The 19635-nt window shown below is 36.0% G+C and overlaps 1 long non-coding RNA gene across 4 annotated transcripts in view; it reads left to right on the top strand.

The window, feature by feature from the left end:
- LOC140624528 (uncharacterized) overlaps positions 1–19635 on the top strand; it is a 268997-nt gene that overhangs the window by 162676 nt on the left and 86686 nt on the right. The window lies entirely within an intron of this gene.

Below are 19635 nucleotides of genomic sequence, written 5' to 3' on the forward strand. Positions count from 1 at the left end.
GACCCAAGTCAAGTAACTTAAAACTCTAACTTTTCCTTTCCTTAGGAAAATTAGAAACTAAAAAAATACATTCCTCATGGAGTTGCTGTGAAGATTAAATAGGAGAATTTATTGTGTCTGACACAGTCGGTGGCATATGAAACACTTTCCATAAGAATAATTATGGTTTGAATCGTTTCCCTTTTTGCCCTGATAATTTTATCTTTGAGTGTTTTTGTTTGTTTGTTTTGTGTCTTATTTTGTTTTCCACGTTGGTGTTAAAGTGTTTATTCAGAGAACCTGAAATACCTTTTAAAATAAGGTTGAAGATAAGTAAATAAAGATCATATCATGCCTGTGGGATTCTTCAGAGCAACTTAAGGAGACAAGTTGGGAGCTATTAGGAATTGGAAATTCCAATCATGGCATGTAAACTGGTTTTGAGGGGATTAACCAAAAGAAATTTTGCAAGGTAAGTGGATATTTAAAAAAATTCGTAGTATCCTTAATTTTTTCTTTTTAATTTCTGCTTTCATTTTTTTCTTGTTGCTTTGCTCTGCCCACCCCCAACAATATGCCCCCTGACTTCAAGAGTAGAATCTACTTCATTCTTTTGATCTCTTTGCCAGAGTACTAGAGGCTCTTAAAGCTACTGAGAGGACAATTAGGTGGGATAGGTTTGAGGTAGAGCACCATCCGTTAGGGAGCTAACATTTGAGAACAGGCAAAGAGCTATCATCCCCTATCCCCATCCCACATGCCATCCATGAAGGCCTGATGACCCATGAATATTCAGGGCAGCCTCTAAAGGGTTAGCTACACAGTGTCCTCCATGGACATTAAATCTAAGAAGTAAGTCCTAATATAGAAACTAATATCATAAATAGGGCTCCAGGTTGAAATAGGATTTTAGCATATCTTAATTAGAATAGTGAAGTTCTTAAAGTTTTATGAATGGGCAGGGCCAATTGTATGCTTGTTTTTCTTCTAATAACAATATTAAGATCTTATGAGTAACATTGTAATAAATCTAAATACTAAGCATAAGGGCATGAAATTTAGACTTTTTTTTTTTTTTTTTTTTTTTTTTTTACAAACCCTTGTGTCGAGGGCTTTCAATAGGTCGCAGCAAGGGAGCTGCTCTACTACGTAGGAAACCCCAACCCAGAAGGAGGTCGTCTACAAATGGTTTAGCACCAAGTTCCCCCACGAACATGTGTTGCGTGACGGGCGAGGGGTAGGGTTTGTCTTATAGTCATCTATGCTAGAGGTAAATGAAGTAATATTTAGAGTTGTTATGTAATTTAGGTGTATATTTTCAGAATATAGCTGATTAGGAATAAATAAAATGCAAGAAAATAACCATCAGAGAGAATCATAAGAGATACAAAACCTCTTTTTTTTTTAAGTCTTGAAGTGATTGGCTTTGATAGAGATGGTTCTGTTCCTCTTAAGAGGTTATCTTAGACCTTGTCCAAACAAGATTTCATTCCCACAACTCCACAAAAACTGCTTTCATTGGTTACCAATGACCTTTATGTTACTAAACACCTTGATCAATTCTCAGCCTTCATCTTGATTATCAGTATCATGCAATTATCAGAGACACGATTATCAGGTCCCTGCTTTCTTCCTCATGTGTTACCTTCATTCAAATTCAGAAAAACCATACATATTGTTCACTACCTCATTGATTGCTCCTTTCTAATTCTCTCTCTTCTTCTCAAACTCTTAATGTTGAGGAACCCCATACCTCTGTCCTTGTATCTCTCTTTTCTCCATGTACATTTACTTTTCTGGTGATCTCATCCAGAGTCATCACTTTATATGCTAACTATATGTTGACAAAGCCACTTTCTAAATTTTTTTTTAATGGCTCTCAAATTTGTCTCTCCAATCCAAACTTCTGCCCTATACTCTAGCCTCAAATCCAACTATCTATTCAATGTCTTTCTGTCCATGTCTAATAGACATCTCAAATCACTGTGCCTGAAATGGAATTTCTGATTTCTCTCCCTTTCAAACCTGTTCCATTTTTCAAGTTTGGTTGACCTCAACTCTACCCTTCCAGTTGCTCAGGCCAAAAACCTTGTAGTCATCTATGACTCTTTCCTTTACCCCACACATACACTTTGTTAGAAAATTCTATGAATATTTTATTCAAAATGTTTTCACAATCTAATCGCTTCTCATCACTTCTTCTGCCAAACCCTAGTCAAAGCCAGCATTATCCTCTATCTATCCCTGCTCTACTTTCTCTTTTAACACTTATCACCACTTAAGAAACAATGTAAGTCACTTATATATCACATCTATTATTAATTATTTATCTCACTCAAATATGTGTAAACTCTCTGGGGGCTATTGTTGGGCATTTACTGTCCCTTCTACTTATTGATTGCAAATTTTTATTTGGCTACCATAAACATCTTTATCTATTTAAAGGATTATTTTCCTAAAATAGGTTGCCAGAGATAGGATTACTAGGAACAGGACTCTTTTAAGACTCTGGATAAATATTACCAAATCGCTTTCCAAATGGATTGTGTCACTTTACATTCTCACCAATAATGTACTAGTGTTTACTTCAATACATCCTCATTAATTTTGTGTTGCCATTTTTTGACAATTTAATTGCCAAAAAAATGTTGTATGCTAGTTATTTAGCTGCAATTTCTGTGACATTGAAAATGTCACCTTCTTGACTTTTAAAAGTTGCCTGTGCTCTTTTCACCTCTACCAATCACCTGTACCTGTCCGTTGTCCAATTATCTTGTAGTGTTTTATGTCATTCTTTTCTTGTCAATTTGTCAATTTTTTGCTTGATATATCTTAAAACTGATATTTATTTGATATGAGTGACTGTCACAGCTATAATATCTAGGTATACTGTACATGTAATAAGTGTAATACACATGTTATCATTAAAAATTGAGTCTTTAAGGATGTAAATGTTCATCTACATCTGAAACTAATGATGTACTGTATGTCGGCTAATTGAATTTAAATAAAAAAATAAAAGCAATTCATAAATTTTTAAAAAAGAATAGAAATGTTCAGTGGCTTTATTCATAGGTGTTACAGAGAGAAGGAGGTTTCCATGGAAAATTTAAATGTTTATACAATTTTTTTCCATCTCACTATATGTGGAGCTCAACGCATGTCTCCAAATAAACCTCACAGAAAAGATTTTAAGTATATGTAGTAAAGTTTACTCTTGAATGATGTCTAATGTCCCTACAAAAATGTGGCAAAAGTGCAAAGCAGGTGGAGCAGAGAAATAAACAGAGGCTTGGTGCATAGATGAGCATGACTTAGAAATGCACTTCCATTGATAATCTGTCAGCATCAATTGTACTTTTAAATTTTCCTCTTCTTAGAATTTATTCTCTGGTACCAATTTCTAGCCAAGGAGAATGACATTGATTGTAGATAATTGACACTGAACTTTTGGGGTGATTTTAAAGGTGACTTTAAATCTCTTCATATTTTGCTTGTTGGTATTTTAAAGATCTAATGATAATGATCTTACATTTACAGCCAGGGCAAGCTAAAAAAAATCTCCCATTACTGCAGAGACCCTGTCAGAGACAATTCATTCTATTGGATTTTTTCTTTTTCTTTTCTCTTTGAATCTTTAGTTAAGAATGCCATATGGTTTCTTTTTCTTTATTACATTACATGTTCTAAAACCTTTACCCCAAAAGTGAATTTATACCAATACTATGCAGAAGGATCAAGTTTTCACCAGAGATGCTGCTATCCGCAGGGTTAAATGTGGCCTCTATTGAGTTGTGGGCAGCAACATCACAAAACAGTGTGAGGTGAGAATGAAGGCTCTCTTTGGACCCAAAGAGAATTCAAGTAGGCAGAATGTAATTACCCAAGTTGGACTTAAGCCAGAATGACGGGGTTAACATCCTTACTAACATCCATCCTAATTGAAGAAAATTGAAACTAACAACAGCTACTTTCCCAAAATGTGAGTCATACACCTTTTCCTAGTGTCTTTCATTTTCTCTTTATTGATAGAGTCTCCCAGGCAAGGACTGGGTTTTATCTCAGTCAACTGTCTATTGCCAGCAAAACTGTTGTTCTTTAAAAATATGAAAATGCAATCTAGTCATTACTCAAAAGATTTATGAAACGTGAGAAGTATAATTTCTCTTTTGGTGTCTAGGTTAAAAACAAAAAACAAAAACCAAAAAACACTATACACATGGCATGGAGCCCAGGTTTATAGACTTTGAGATTGTTTTGCTCTGATGTCAAATCAAATAAAATTATAGTCACTTGGCTAAAATTATGAAAACATTAAAATGTAAGATTCAGAATAAACCCACTTTTAAAACCTGTTTTAGGGACACCTGGGTGGCTCAGCAGTTGAGCATCTGCCTTCGGCTCAGGGCATGATCCTGTGGTCCCGGGATCGAGTCCCACATCGGGCTCCCTGTGAGGAGCCTGCTTCTCCCTCTGCCTGTGTCTCTGCCTCTTTCTCTGTGCCTCTCATGAATGAATAAATAAAATCTTTAAAAAAAACAAAAAGAACATATTTTACACCTCATATAAAAGATGATAATAGCCCTTTGAATGTAGTATTTTTGATTCATTTGTTCACATTTCTGCCTTCCTATGCTAAAATGTGAACTCTTAAAGGTAGGGAGGATTTTTTGGTTTTCTTTCATCTGTACCACATAGTACATGCTCCATGCAAGTGATTGAATCCTTCTTATTTACTTTATTTACATGCACCTTAACAACTAACTAACCAGTTTAGATGAATAATGTGCAATTTCTCTTCTTTTTGAAATGTAGCTTTTCTTGGATTCATTAATCCCTACTTTCTCCTTTTGTTAGAATATTCCCAATTCATACTCCTCCAATGTTCATTTTCTTCTTTTTTCTTCTATTGGAAACAATCACGATCCTATAATTAAATCCATTTAATTAACAATGAGATTTTCTAATTCTTACTCTCTTGGAAATTGTTTTTTTTTTTTATTTTAATCCCAGTTAAAAATATTGAATGCAAGAAAGACCTTGCTAATGCATGGACATATTAATTTATAGCCCAAATTCACTTTCAGGTATTTGTTCTTCAAATGACTCTTTAGCCAAACATCAGGGAGCTGCCCTATGGTAGTGGCTGGGTATACAAGCAGGGCAACCCAAAGAATCTTTGAAAGTAAACATCAGGGGAACAGATATCAGCTCTCGTGCTTTTCTTTTATGTGAATATTACCTTTCCCATGATGCTTGGCAGTTTTGAAATGCTGCTGTAATGCAGTTTGTAGCCCATAGCAGAAAGAGACAGAGATGTAAGTGTGATATGGTCTACAGGCCCAGAGACAAAACGAACATGTAAAAAATTGAAGTGACAAGGTTATATGGATAGCTTATTTATTTAAGGTTTCTAAACTAGTTGGTAACACCGTGATAAGAGTTGAACAATTTGGCTTGAATAAAGGAATCTTTAAACTTTTAACTCTCTCACATCTAGCTTTCCTGTTTTTGTCTCTTTTTATAGTTCAAAAAGTTTGGTAATATATTTGATGCTTCACATTTCATGAAGCTGTGCATGTATGGCCTGGGATTAGGACAAGTGTCAGTCAGAAACACAGCACTACTATAAAAAGTGCTGTTCTTGTAGAATTTCCAACCCAATTTAAACCTATTTATTTTTGATATCTTATAAGAAATATTTAGTGCCATGGGACTTACAGCCCAATTTTCTGACTGAACAGGTTCAGATAATTTTTAAAAGCTTATGATAAGCAACTTTAAAGTTATGTCCAAATCTCTGATTTTAGACCTCCTTGCAAACCACAAAAGACTATTCTGGTAAATGCTCCTTAATCTTTGGTTAGCCAGCATTTGATTATCTTTATGTAGATGGTTATTGACACCCAGCAGGCTTTTGAGCTACCTTCCCCAACTAGTAGGGCTCAAAAAAGTACTAGTTTTATATACTTTTATTACTAGCTTTATTTTATGTTTATTACTATTTTAAGCATAACCAGGGGGTAAATTTGCTATAAAAGTCACACAGTACCTTCCAATGGCAAATGCAAATGGCATTCATAGTTTTGGCAAATAATTTACTTCTACGTACTCCTGGAGAGGAAGGCAAGTGACCTGGTGTATCTGTCTAGTCAGGTGCTTCTATGTGTAGTCTTGGGGGCATAGAAAAAAGTGTTAAGTCCTTTTGAGGTTATTTTTATAGAAAAACTGGTGGAGTTGAGGATTTAGCAGCATGACCACACTGAGGTTCTTATGTGATATCTTAAATAGAGCAAGAGAGGATTTTGGCTGTGTCTTTCCTTTCCTTTTCCTGTGTTCTAGGTTGTTATTTATGCTAACTCATACCCAATAAATATCTTTTCTCTTTAAGTTAACCAGGGAAAGTTTCTATTGTTTGCAACTAAAAAGCCCAACCAATAGTAAAAAAAATATGATGCCATGATGCTTTGCTTTGCATCTGAGATTGACATTATACTATTGACATCAACCTAGATTGTCTATAATAATTGCCCAATAAATATTAATACTTCAACTAGATGAAATTAAAGCAAAAGAAAACTCAATAGGACATTTTTGTCTATATCTACCTTTATGAAAAATAATTGAACAACAGAGTCTAGAAATTTATTTAGAAAGCTACTTTTGACTTTTGTTTTGGTTCTGGTACATAAGGATTTTGAAAGTCGTCACTCTGTCCTAACAACATTGAAAAAACAAACAAAAAACATCATGAAAAATCAATTCACCCTAGATCTGTCAGAAAAGTGAGGTCCTAGGCCAAACAATTTTCCCTAAAATTTGGAGAAACAGACAAATGAGTGTAGAGAATCACAACCTACCTACTAGAAGAAGCTGCCACGGGAAACAGTAAAGCTGAGCTGCCTTTGAGGAAAAGCCAGAGGCTCTGAGAGTTAAAAGCCCAGAGGGACCCAGTTCTAGGAGGAGTCTCAATATCTTGGCAAGTTTTTTCTCCACAAACTTGACCAGGTTCTCACACTAAATACTGAAGCAAAAATCCTCCAGTTTTCTATCAGGGAAAGAGGAAAAAGAACCATATTGAAATATACCAGAGCACTCTATTCTTATCAAAGCAAGTTTCTCTTGAGGCTTTTTACCAGAGCCTAAACCACTGAGGTTTTATCAGTGCCTAACGGACTTAGGGGAGAGAAATATCCAATCCCAGGTGGCTATAGCCATCTATGTGAAAGAAGGAAGTATTCAATTCCAACCCTCTCTGGCCTTCCACCTGCGAGAAAAAAATGCCCAACTTCAAGCCGCTCTGGTCCTCCTGTCCACCTAAGGTAATAAAAAACTGAGGAGCACTTACAAAGTTTATAGTAAAGAAGTACAGGATCACCAAAAGAGCGAGACCTGATTATAAAATACAAATGCTTCATCTGCATTCCATACCTCACCACCACATACTAAAGTCCTAGTCACCTTGGTTCCTTTCACTCAATACATCATGTCCAGCCATTAGTAAAAATTACAAGGGATAATAAAAGGCAAGAAAACACAGTTAGAAGAGACAAAATAAGAATCAGAACCAGAATTAGACATAGCAGGGATGTTGGAATTATCAAAATGAGAATTTAAGACAACTATGATTAATATGCTAAGGGCTCTATTGGAGAAGTGGGACACATGCAAGAACAAATGGGCAATGTAAACAAATAGATGAAAATTCTAAGAAATAATCAAAAGGAAACACTAGAGAGAAAACACTGTAAAGGAAATGAACAATGCCTTTGATTGGCTCATTAGTACACCAGACAATGAAGAAAAAGATCTCTGAGCTTGAGGATATGTCAGTAGAAACCTCCAAAATGAAAAGGCAAAAGGAAGAAAAACTGGAAAAACAGAATAGAATATCAATATCAAGGCCTATAAGACAATTACCAAAAATGAAACATATATGTAATGGTAATCCCAGAAGGAGAAGAAAGGGAAAAAGGAACAGAAGCAACATATGAAGCAATAATGAGTAAGAATTTCCCCAAAACTAATGTCAGACACAAAACCACAGATCCAAGAATCTCTGAGAACACCAAGCAGGTAGATGAAAAAAAAAAAAAAAAAAAAAAAGGAAACGAAAAAAAGAAATCTCTACATGTAGGCAGGCATACAATATTCAAACATCAAAAAATCACAGATAAAGTCTTGAAAGAAGCCAGAGATGTGAATTATATCTGACTTCTCTTCAGAAATCATGCAAGCAAACAGAGATTGGAGTAAAATAGTTAAGATGTGAAGGGGAAAAAAAATCACAATTTAGAATTCTGTATCCTTTGAAATGATTTTTAGAAAGTAAAGGAGAAATAACATTTTCCCCAGACAAACAAAAATTGAGGAAACTTGTTGCAAGTAGACCTGCCTTGCAAGATATATTTTTAAAAAAGTTCTTCAGAGAGAAGACAAATGATATAGGTCAGAAACTTGGATCCACACAAAGAAAGGAAGAGCATCAAAGAAAAAAAAAGTAAAAGCAAAATAAAAATGTATTTCTCTTATTTTCATTGATTTAACAAATAACTTTTGTTTTTCAAAATAATAATGCAAAAATCTTTCAGTTTTTTAAAAAGATTTATTTATTTAGTTTAGAGAGAGAGAGAGAGTGTGTGAATGGGGGGGAGAGGGGAAAGGAGAGGAGAAGCAAATTCCCTGCTGAGAGCGGAGCCCCAACCTAGGGATCTACAGAAGGGGAGCGTGGTAGTGTAAAGATCATGACCTAGAAATCATAACCTGAGCTGAAACCAAGACTCAGTGGCTCAACCAACTGAGCCACCCAGGTGCCCCAATACTGTATCAGTTTTATACATACACACTTATGCCTGCTCATGTATACATGAAATGAATGACAGTAATTATACAAGGAGCAGTATAGGAATTAGATTATTTTGTTATTATAAAGTACTTACACTATGTGTGAAGTGGTATAATGTTGTTTGAAAGTGGACTTGGGTTAGTTGTAAAAATGTATTGGAAACCCTAGGGATATTACTAAAAAAAGGTAAAAATAAGTGTATAACTAATATGCAAAGAAAAGAGAAAAATTCAGTCATATAAGATGCTCAATTAAAACCAAAAAAGGCAAAAAGAGAGAGAAAGAGAGACAAGACAAAAATAAAAACAAAGAACAAAGGCAATGATCAGAAGACAGAGACAGATATGGTGGCTATTAATCCAATAATATCAATAATCCATTATTTATTTTTAGATATTTTATTTATTCACTTTACAGTAGGGGAGGGACAAAGGGAGAGGGAACCTCAAGTAGATTTTGTGCAGAGTGTGGAGCCCCATGTGGGGCACAATCCCATGACCCTGAGATCATGGCTAAGGTCAAACCAAGAGTCGAATGCTCAACTGACTGAGCCACTCAGGCACCCCTCAATAGTCACTTTAAATGTCAGTGGTTTAAATATACCAATTAATAGACAGAAATTGTCAGACTGGATCAAAATACAAAACCCAACTATACATCATCTGTAAGAAACTCACTTTAAATAAAAAGACATATAGTATAAAGTGCTGGAATGAACTCAAAATGAATTAAACACCTAAATGCAAGACCTGAAGCCATAAAACCCCTAGAAGAAAATAGGTAGTAATTTCTTTGACATTGGCCATAGCAACATTTTTCTTGACATGTCTCCTCAGGCAAGGGAAACAAAAGGAAAAATAAACTATTGGAACTACACCAAAATAAAAAGCTTTTGCACAGTGAGGGAAATCATCAACGAAGCAAGGCAACCTAAACTAAATGGGAGAATATATTTGCAAATGATGTATCTGATAATAGGTTCATGTCCAAAATATATAAAGAACTTCTACAACTCAACAACCCCCCAAACAATCAGACTAAAAAATTGGCAAAGGACCCTAAACAAACATTTTTCCAAAGAAGAAATACAAATGTCCAATGTATGCATGAAAAGATTCTCAATATTACTAATCATCAGGGAAATGCAAATCAAAACTACAATGAGATAATACCTCATACTTGTCAGAATGGCTAACATCAAAAACACAAGAAACAAGTGTTGGTGAGGACATGGAGAAAAAGGAACCCTACTGAGCTGTTGGTGGGGATGCAAACTGGTGTAGCCACTGTGGAAAAGAATATGGAAGTTCCTCAAAAAATTAAAAATAGAATTACCATATGGTCCAGTAATTCCACTCCTGAGTATTTACCCAAAGAAAACAAAAACACGAACTTGAAAAGATATATTCACCCCTATGTTTATTGCAGCATTATGTACAACAGCCAAGATATGGAAGCAACACAAGTGTCTGTTGATAGATGAATGGTTAATGAAGATGTGGTATATATACTCAATGGAATATTACTGAGTTATAAAAAGAATGAGATCTTGCCATTTGCAATAACATGGATGGATCTAGAAGGTATAAGGCTAAGTGAGATAAGTCAGACAAAAAAGTCAAATACTGTGATTTCACTCATGTAAGTAATTTAACAAAACAAACAAGAAAAAAAGAGATGGATAAAAAGAACTCCAGACTTTTAAATACTGAAAACAAACTGTTGGTTGCCAAAGGGGAGGTGGGTAGGAGAATGGTGAAAAAGATAAAGGAAATTAACAGTATACTCGTGATGAGCACTGAGTAATATATAGAATTGTTGAATCATTTTATTGTATGCTTGAAACTAATATAATACTACATATTAATTATACTTCAAAAAATAATGTATTAGATTAAATTTTTAGATTATTATAATAGTTCAGTTTGATTTTCTTCATTCTATTTTTCTTGCATCCAAACTTTAAGATTTCAGACTTTTATGATTTTATTTCTGGATCATCAAAGTAGTCTCCAAAATTGATTCCCTATTTTCAGACTATATAATTCTAAACCTTCCTACTGATTAATATCACATTCATATTCTTTGAAACATCAACCTTTTACTGTGCCCATATCTAGGACTGTTGACAATACCAACTCCGTCTTTAGCCTTCCATCTTGTTCATGTTTGCTCAGTGATCTCTTTTGGGGCTACATGGTCCAGACCCCTTGGAGATTAATATACATATCTTAGTAATGCCTATCAGAGCCAGGAATGGGGGAGGCTTGTTTTGGCCTCCCATGAATCTGTTAGAAATCTTCCTGATATACAGGTGGTGCCCCAAGATCTAATTAAAGGTTAGCTATCAAGTGCATGCAAGTCCTTGGAGATGCATGCGAACCTCTTGAACTTACTACAGTGCCCTTCTGTGTATCCCCTCACTCTACAACATCTGTGGACTAAGGGCTGGATTTTGTGGAGAATAACTATCCAGGTACGGTGGATCGTCCTCCCTGCCAAATCCTCCCTGTCAGTAAGGTACCAGAAAGAAACCCTATGTAAACTGTATGGACTGGCCTGCTTCATTTTCTGGTCTCAACTGAGACAAGAAGTGCCTTCTCAGTTTGGGAAGATCTCACAGTCTGTCTTCCATCTTCCCACCACCATGTTAGAAACTAAATAGCCTTTTATTATTTCTTGAATAAAAATCAATGTTCAAAAAAAATCTATGTTCTATTTTTTCTAAAAAGTTCCCTATAATTGAGCTGTTTATCTATCCATCCTCATGCCCCACCATAATCCTGTAAATTCCCTATCATTTTTAGCCAATGCCAAACATCCTCCCTTGTTATTAGTGTTTTCTATTTCATCTAATATTTATCTATTATATATATTTGTCCACAGTTTACTCGAGTCCCTCCATCTTTATAATTCCCTGACTACTCTAGTTATGGAACATGATAAGTAAAGCATGAGGAATATGGTCAATAATATTGTAATAACATTTTTTGTTGATAGATGGTGACTATGCTTATCGTGATGAGCACAGAGTAACGTGTAAAATTGTCAGATCATTATATTCTACATCTGAAACTAATATGACATTGTATGTTAAATATAATTGAAAAAGAAAAATAATAAAAAATGTAAAAGGGTGAAGGAAGATATACCATGTATGTAAGTCTGCTCAGGCTGCCGTAACAACACAGCAGAGATTGGGTGGTTTAAACAACAGAAACGTGTTGCTCACAATTCTGGAGGCTGGAAATCCAAGATTAAGGTGTCAGGAAAGTAAGTTTCAATCTGAGGCCTCCTCTCTTGGCTTGTAGGCAGCTGCTACATTACCTTCAAAATCTACTCAGAGTCACATAACTTCTAATAACTTCCATTGCTACCAGCCCCTTATCATCTCTCATGGATTGTTCCCAGAGCATCTTACGGGTCTCTCCCTCTTTCTGCCCTTCTCCCCCTACACTCTATTCTCAACACAGCATGTCCCTATAATACTATGGGAGCTCTGTTCACAAACTTGTCTACTAAACGTTGGGTAATCTGGCCCTTTTCCGTCTCTCCAGTCTCATCCCCTCGCCTCCTCAGCTTTGGTTATGAGACCTTTCTGCCGCTCCACACATGCTTCACACACACGTCACATGTGCTCCTGCTGAGGGCCTTTTTTGTTACTGTTCTTTCCTGGAATTCTCTTTTGCCAAATATCTGCTTGATTTTCTTCTCACCTTCTTCAGGTCTTGGTTGGAGTGTCATCTTCTCAGTGAGATCAACATATTTAGAAACTGAATCTCCATCCTCCTTCTCTCCAGTTTATAAATATATAGCATACCAGCTCTCATACTATTCTGCTCACTAGAATATAAACCCATTGAGGTCAGGTTTTTATTTTATTCATTTATTTACTTATTGGTCTATTTTGTTCATTGGTCTATTTTGTTCAGTATTTTTTCAATTGCCTAGAATAATGTCTGTCCAATAAGAAGCTCTTAATATATTTGTGTAAAATACATAAGGGACACATTTACCTTTGTGTATGCTTCTCATTGCAGTGAGGTCAGGACGACCATAAAGTATCTCTCCTTTCCTCTGCCCTCTGCCCCACTGGGCACCAAGGCATGCAATTCGTATTAGCAACTGGGGTTTTGTTTGTCTCTGTGTGTGTGTGTGTGTGTGTGTGTGTTTGTGTGTGTGTGCACAGTGCACACAACTAGTGAGTGTTAGAGCTGAGAATGGAACCTATGTCTTCTAAATTTAGTCTGTTCATGGCTGCTTCCTTCATATGACAATGTATCTCCACTTCAGAAGAATCTGGCTGAAGAGGTCTGAGTGTTGTCCTTTAAATTTAAAAAATCACTATCTCATTCATACCGATTTCCTGACTAGCAAAAATGTATTTAATGCTTGATTCACATGCAAGAACTGTGTGATATGGTGGTGAAATATTGTAATATATTTGGTGAAATTTAAGCAAAATATAGAGTACATTATTGCAATACAGCCCAGTTGTTTATCACATTAATGATGACATAGCCTTTTTAAAAGGTACGAAATGCCTTTTTTTGCCTAGCAGGGCCTAGCTTTGAAGACTGAATGAAAAATGTGTGCCAGTCTCCCACTCTATGCATTATTCCAACCACCTTGCCCCGTTTCCCAAGATTACTTGAATTTTCTGATGGTCACTTTTGCAAGGAAAATTCTTTAATGTTACAATTATCCTCATGAACTAAAAAGTTAAGATATGAGAAGTGCATACATACAAAAAAAAATCAAGCAGAGGAAGTGTAACTTCTTTGATTAGGCTTTTTGCATACTTATCTCAGCTGAGGCTTAATTTAATATTTATTTTCTCTGTTTTATACTCTTGCTGTCTCCTGGGAGAGACTACTGCTGCTTACAGCACAGGTTTTTATAGTTTGATTTATCTCTCATTTTTATCCAGTATTTACCAAATAAATACAACATTTCATAGCTTTACACTCCATGGCAAGAATGTTCTAAATCTCTCCCTAGTTTTTGTAAAAATCTTTGACAGCGTATTCTTATCATTTTTTTCCTGTTCAAAAAATTATAGAAATCAAAGGGCAAAGAAATACTTGTTTTTCCCTTAAGAGAATGGAGTGAATAATCATAATAAAGAGTTTTCAAGATCATTCAACCTTCAAGAAACCTCATCCTACTGTAAGACTAATTTTACTACTACCACTGTGATTATTACCCTTACCTTTGTTACTATTAGTTACCATTATTGAGCTGCCTTACTTGTATACTTTCCTTAATTCTCAAACTCTACTATGAAATGGTACTATTTATTATTTATTTCACTTTATGGAATAAGAAACTGAGATTCACAGTGGTTAGATAATGTTCTCGAGGTCACAGAACTATTAAAGGTTGGCGTTAGGATTTGAACACAGATCCATGTGCTTTCTCTTCATATGTGTAGTATGAAACTCATGAAATTGCTGTGAAGTCTATAATCTAAATAACTGTGTTCTTCCCAAGTATAATGAACATATTTTATTTTATTTTTTTAAAGATTTTATTTATTTATTCATGAGAGACACAGAGAAGCAGATATGCAGGCAGAGGGAGAAGCAGGCTCCACGCAGGGAGCCTGACGTGGGACTTGATCCTGGGTCTCCAGGATCAAGCCCTGGGCCAAAGGCGGTGCTAAACCGCTGAGCCATCTGGGCTGCCCTAATGAATATATTTTAGTTCTCTATTAAGGAATTTCCAATATAATTCAAATTCTTTCAGTGTGCTATGTCAGGATTTTGTTCTTATATTAAAATATTTTAGAAAATAAAAAAATAAGATTATAGGTGATAATAAGGATTCTATCTATTTTTAAAATTATAGTGATAAATGAAGGCAATTCAGTAAATTTTCCTTTTGAAATCTAAACTTTATCATAGGATATTGTATGAACTACTAGATTTATAAATTAATAAATCTGAGGAAAAATTAATTGTATGTTAGTTCAAAAGTCTCAAAAGAGGAGATCCTCACTGAATTGGTTTTGAAAGTGATTAGACGGGAGAAAAGAATAAAATTTTATAGCACTTTTTGCATGGCAGGCATATTTATTTTTTAGCAGGTATATTTCTTATTATAGATCGAGTTTTCTGACAAAAGACCTTTGAAGGGGGCATTTTATCCTAATCTTAAAGATGAGGAAACTGATACTCAGAGAGAGAAAATAATTTCTTTAGTCTCCAAGCCAGTATTGTAGAGCTGAACCGGAATGTGGTCCCGAGATTCCTTTGTTAACAGTCCACCTGATTCTCTTGGTCTGTGTTGCCAAGTATTGAGTCTCTGAAAAAGAATGTGTTTGTGGTGGAGAGTGGGGAGGTGGTGGTGGTGGTGGTCGTGGTGGTGGTGAATCAGACAGATTGCTCTAGGAGGCTTGGTTAGATTGGTTCTTGTAAGCCATAAGAGTTTGACCTTCCTTTGAATAAAGTGGGAGGGTCATAGAGGCTTTTTGTGTAGAAACACAGTACAATCTGGCAGACATTAACAGTATGAGTGTGACTATTCTTTTACAAATAGACTTTAGGATAATAGGGATTGATGCAGCAAGAGCAGTTAGGGACTAATGCAGTATTTCATGCAGAGGATCTGATTTCAATCATATTTTAAGGATAGAACTAGTAAGACTTTTTAATGGATTGAATGAAAACTCTCAATCTCATGCTATGAGAAATATTATGTATCTTCTCTGCCTTCTCTTTCATTCTCCATAAAACAGTTACACCTTTGTCATAGTCAGAGGTATATCTTAGAAAGAACACTGGGTTCTTGTGGGGGATCCAGGTAGTTTTTCAGGAAAGAGTGGTTCTCATGTGTATGGGTTCAGAGGAGACATCAAGACTCGTAGAGAGTCAGGCTCGTCATTAGAGCTATGAAAATAGTTGAGATTATCCAAGAAGAAGGTTTAGAATGAAAAGAACAAAGATTTGAGAATAAAATGAAGAAGCATACATCCATTAAAGGGGTGAGTTTATGCAAAGCAGTCCAAGAAATATATATATAAAAAAGAATGGTTAGAGGGAGTTGGGACAAATTTAACAAGGTTAAGCGTGGGGAAGCCCAGAAAATGAGTGTGTGGTCAACAGTCAGAGTAAATCAAGAATTGAAAGGAAGTAGAATTAGCAACATAGAACTAATTTCAATGGTGAGGAGGAACTCTATTACTGTAGTTTGCCTGCTGGCTTGTTCACTAGACACAAAGCTTCTATAGCATGGTGCTGAGTTCTTGAGTCTGCTCAACTCCTGTTCCTTTCCCCCACCTCATGGTATATCACACAGTGGAGATTTGGGATTTCACTGTCCATCTGAAATGGTGACTTGGACTGTAATGATAAATCATGGGGCCTGCGTTGTATATGCTATGCCCCTTAAGCCTCTTAAAAAATATTATCCTCAATTAATTTTCGCTGAGAGACTTAAGACAACTGGACTATATAGCATCTTGAATTGCATTTGTCATTTCCTGCTTAATTATAGATGTCTCATCTTATTTTTAGTGCCACTAAGAATTACTATCTTTGGGAGCTAATTGCTATAGAGTCAGAGTGTCGGTTATTTGTGACTCGTACAATCTATCCTGATGACTATACAACTTACATCCAAGGAATGCCACATTCCACAGTGTGCTGTGTTGGATAACAAGATCATTTTACACTGAATTCCAAGTTCTCTAAACTCCACCACTAATATATCTGGATGTGAATACCCTAATTTGTGAGCTATATAACTCCTTTGTTCCCTTGCAATAGATGTTGTATTAAAATGTCCTTCATACCCCAAAGACAGTGTTCCTTCCCTATAAAGCACCCCATTATACCCGAGAGCAGTAGAGGGCTTTTGTAGCCTCACTCAGAACTCCATTCATGGCCTCTCTAATAAAGGCCTCTTTGTAACATGCACATTAGTAGAACTCCCTAAAATCTCAGGTTCTCTGGAAGAACTCTAAAGAGAAGGAAGGGGAATGTTAGAAGATGTACTTGGCGCAAATATAAATAAAAGACTGATCAGTTCAAGATCTTTTCCCTTTGCAATAATGCCAATGAGATGAAGAATCTGTGTGCCTGTTTTCATCACATTGTTCTGATGATAGCACCTCTCTTCTTTGCCTGCTTTATTAGTGTTTACCTACTTATTTTTTATACGTTCCACCTTTGGCCTTGCTTTTTCAATGCAAGAAACTTATGCATACCCAGAGACTAAAAATTTCCATAAGGTGCATCTTATCAAATAAAACATTTGTACAAATGTAAGGATTTTTGGATTTCGGAGTGAAGTTTCCTATCCCTACCTATATAACATTGCAAAGGAGATTAAGTTTGACTTTGAAAGCAAAAGCATTTTTTTTCCTCCACTTTCGTGTAATACCTAATTTGATTATTTTGTCATTTTTGTTCTATGAAAGAAAGAAAGAAGGGGAGAAAGAGATGAAGAGAGAGAGTGAGAGGAAGAAAGAAATCACAGTGGAGGAAAGTCAGACCAGAGATTATATTAGGCTGAGGCAAATGGTATTCACCTTTTATAGTCCCTATGTTTTATAATGAAGATACTTCATTGAAACAATGATGCATACTTCAAGGGTCCCCTGGAGAGCCGTGAATCCTGTTTGGAGAGATTCATGAATATGTGCATTAGCACAATCCAACTGGAACTTGCCCTTAAAAACGAACCACAAGAGAAGCTGATCAGTTTCTGCTTATGTATATAATCAGAAGGTTATCATATTATCTCCCTCTCCACGGGAAAAGCAGATGCGTATTTTTCTACCACCTTAAGATGAGAAATGCCAAAGGAAACAACAATTTTTCCCCCTCTGTGATGTTCATTACGTGAAACCCCATAGAGACCTTTTAATACTGGGTAAAAAGAGCAGAAAATGAATAGAGGCTCAATTTTTCAAAATGAACTTCAGTTTTTGCATAAGATGAATTGTAGAACAAGCCTTCAAAATACACACTTCTGCTTTCGTTTGCTGAAGGGCATTAATAAACCCGCATCGAGTTCAAATATTGCTAGAAATTGCATGTATGAGCCGTCTGTTTCAGAGTCAAAGCTCACAGAAGGGTACATGAACCTCCATGTCTTAAAGACGAATGAGGGGCACATGGCAGATTTTGAAGTAATAGTTTATTTAAAGTACAAAGAATTCCATGAAAAATATTTCTAGCCAGCAGTTGGGGACCAAATTTCACTAAAAATGGCAAACCACCGCTAAGTTAGCCACAGTGATGAAGAGTATCCAGGTATATTTGTAGATTTATCTTTAGTTTTTTTAGACTACTAAAAGGGGGGGGGGAGCCTCCAAATCTTGACCATCGTGTGGAAAGAAGAGAAAAATTGTTGTTGCCTGAGGATTGAATGTTGTTCAACTATCATCTTCTATGAAGTGCAGAGCACACCCATCGTTTGCAAATGTAAATAAATTCGAAGTTTTTTTTCTTTTTTCTTTCCCATTTGGGGAAAAAAAATATTCCTTAGAAAAGACCTCATGTAATTTGTGATGCATAGTTATTCTCACTTGAAGTCCTGTGCTCTAAGTTCGGCCGCGTCAGGGTTTGCAGCACGTCGTGCAAACATAGAGGACAGTGATAATTGTCTCAAAGAGAAGAGTACAGTTCTATTAATGTGAAAAACTACTTAATTCCTGTCTGGCGATTTCTTTTTTAACTTGTCGGTTAGTCATTACTTAGGCATCTGGTAATGAATTGCCAGAAATTGTTTCAATTTATCATTTCTAGTCCCTGTGTTCATGGAGAAAACGGTCTTTGAACTTGTCCAGTATTGTTCTCAAACCTCTGGATTCAGAGCTTCCTGGACATCTTAGGCTCTCCAAACGCGATTTGAGAGTCTGCACCATTCTCAGTACGCAGCACAGGGCCAAGGGAACATTGTTAATTTGAGAGGGTACAATGGTGTAGTCATGCATTTAAATTATTTCTAACTTTTCACCAGAAGTCGTATTCATGTTTTGGAAAATTAGTACTTAGCCAAGCTCCGAGGAAGAAAGCATTTTATTTAGTAATAGTTCAAATAATGCAGTAAAAATGTCTCTCTATGCATTTGAACTGGCCCTGGTGGCCTGATTCAGTATTTTGCCCATTTTCTTGGCTTTTCGAGCTTCACACACACACAAAAAGAAATTGTACAAACACTTAGCACTATTTTTTTTTTCCATAGCTGGTAACGGGGCTTTTGCTGCACAAAGGCAAGGAGAGATTATTTGGAAAGGTGAACAGGTTTTTAGAAACACTGAAAAACTCTCCTCTTATGTTTTAGACTCCGCTTTCTGAGTCTTTCCTGCATGGTTTACATCATCTAGTCACTAGAATCCCTGGAAGGATTAGGCTTTCTAATGTTAAACGCTGGATGTGATCATCCACAATGTCCTTAAAAAAAACCAAATTTCATAAAAAATGATGTCAAGAGAAAGACTGCTATGTACTGACAGTTTTCTTATTTTTTGTGCCTATGCATATAAAATCTCTGTGCGCCCACCTCTCTATTCCCAAATTGCCTCAGAATCCACGAACGTGGCACAGAGAATGTGGCTCGGAGCTCTTTTTGCACCTAGGTCCTATCATAGGATCTGAGAAGTTTTATCCTGTGCAAAAAAAAAAGGCAGTTTTCACCAGCGACACAGCCATCTGTTTAGTGAAAACAGAGCTAGCTAGTGAATTGCAGCTTCTGTGTGTGTGTGTGTGTGTGTGTGTGTGTGTGTATGTGTAGGCGAGGTGGTGGTGAGGGAGTAGGAGGTCAAAGGGTAAATTCCAATTGCTGTGACATATTTTTATGAG

Source organism: Canis lupus, chromosome 34 (assembly GCF_048164855.1).
Source record: "Canis lupus baileyi chromosome 34, mCanLup2.hap1, whole genome shotgun sequence".
NCBI classification, from domain to species: Eukaryota; Metazoa; Chordata; class Mammalia; order Carnivora; family Canidae; genus Canis; species Canis lupus.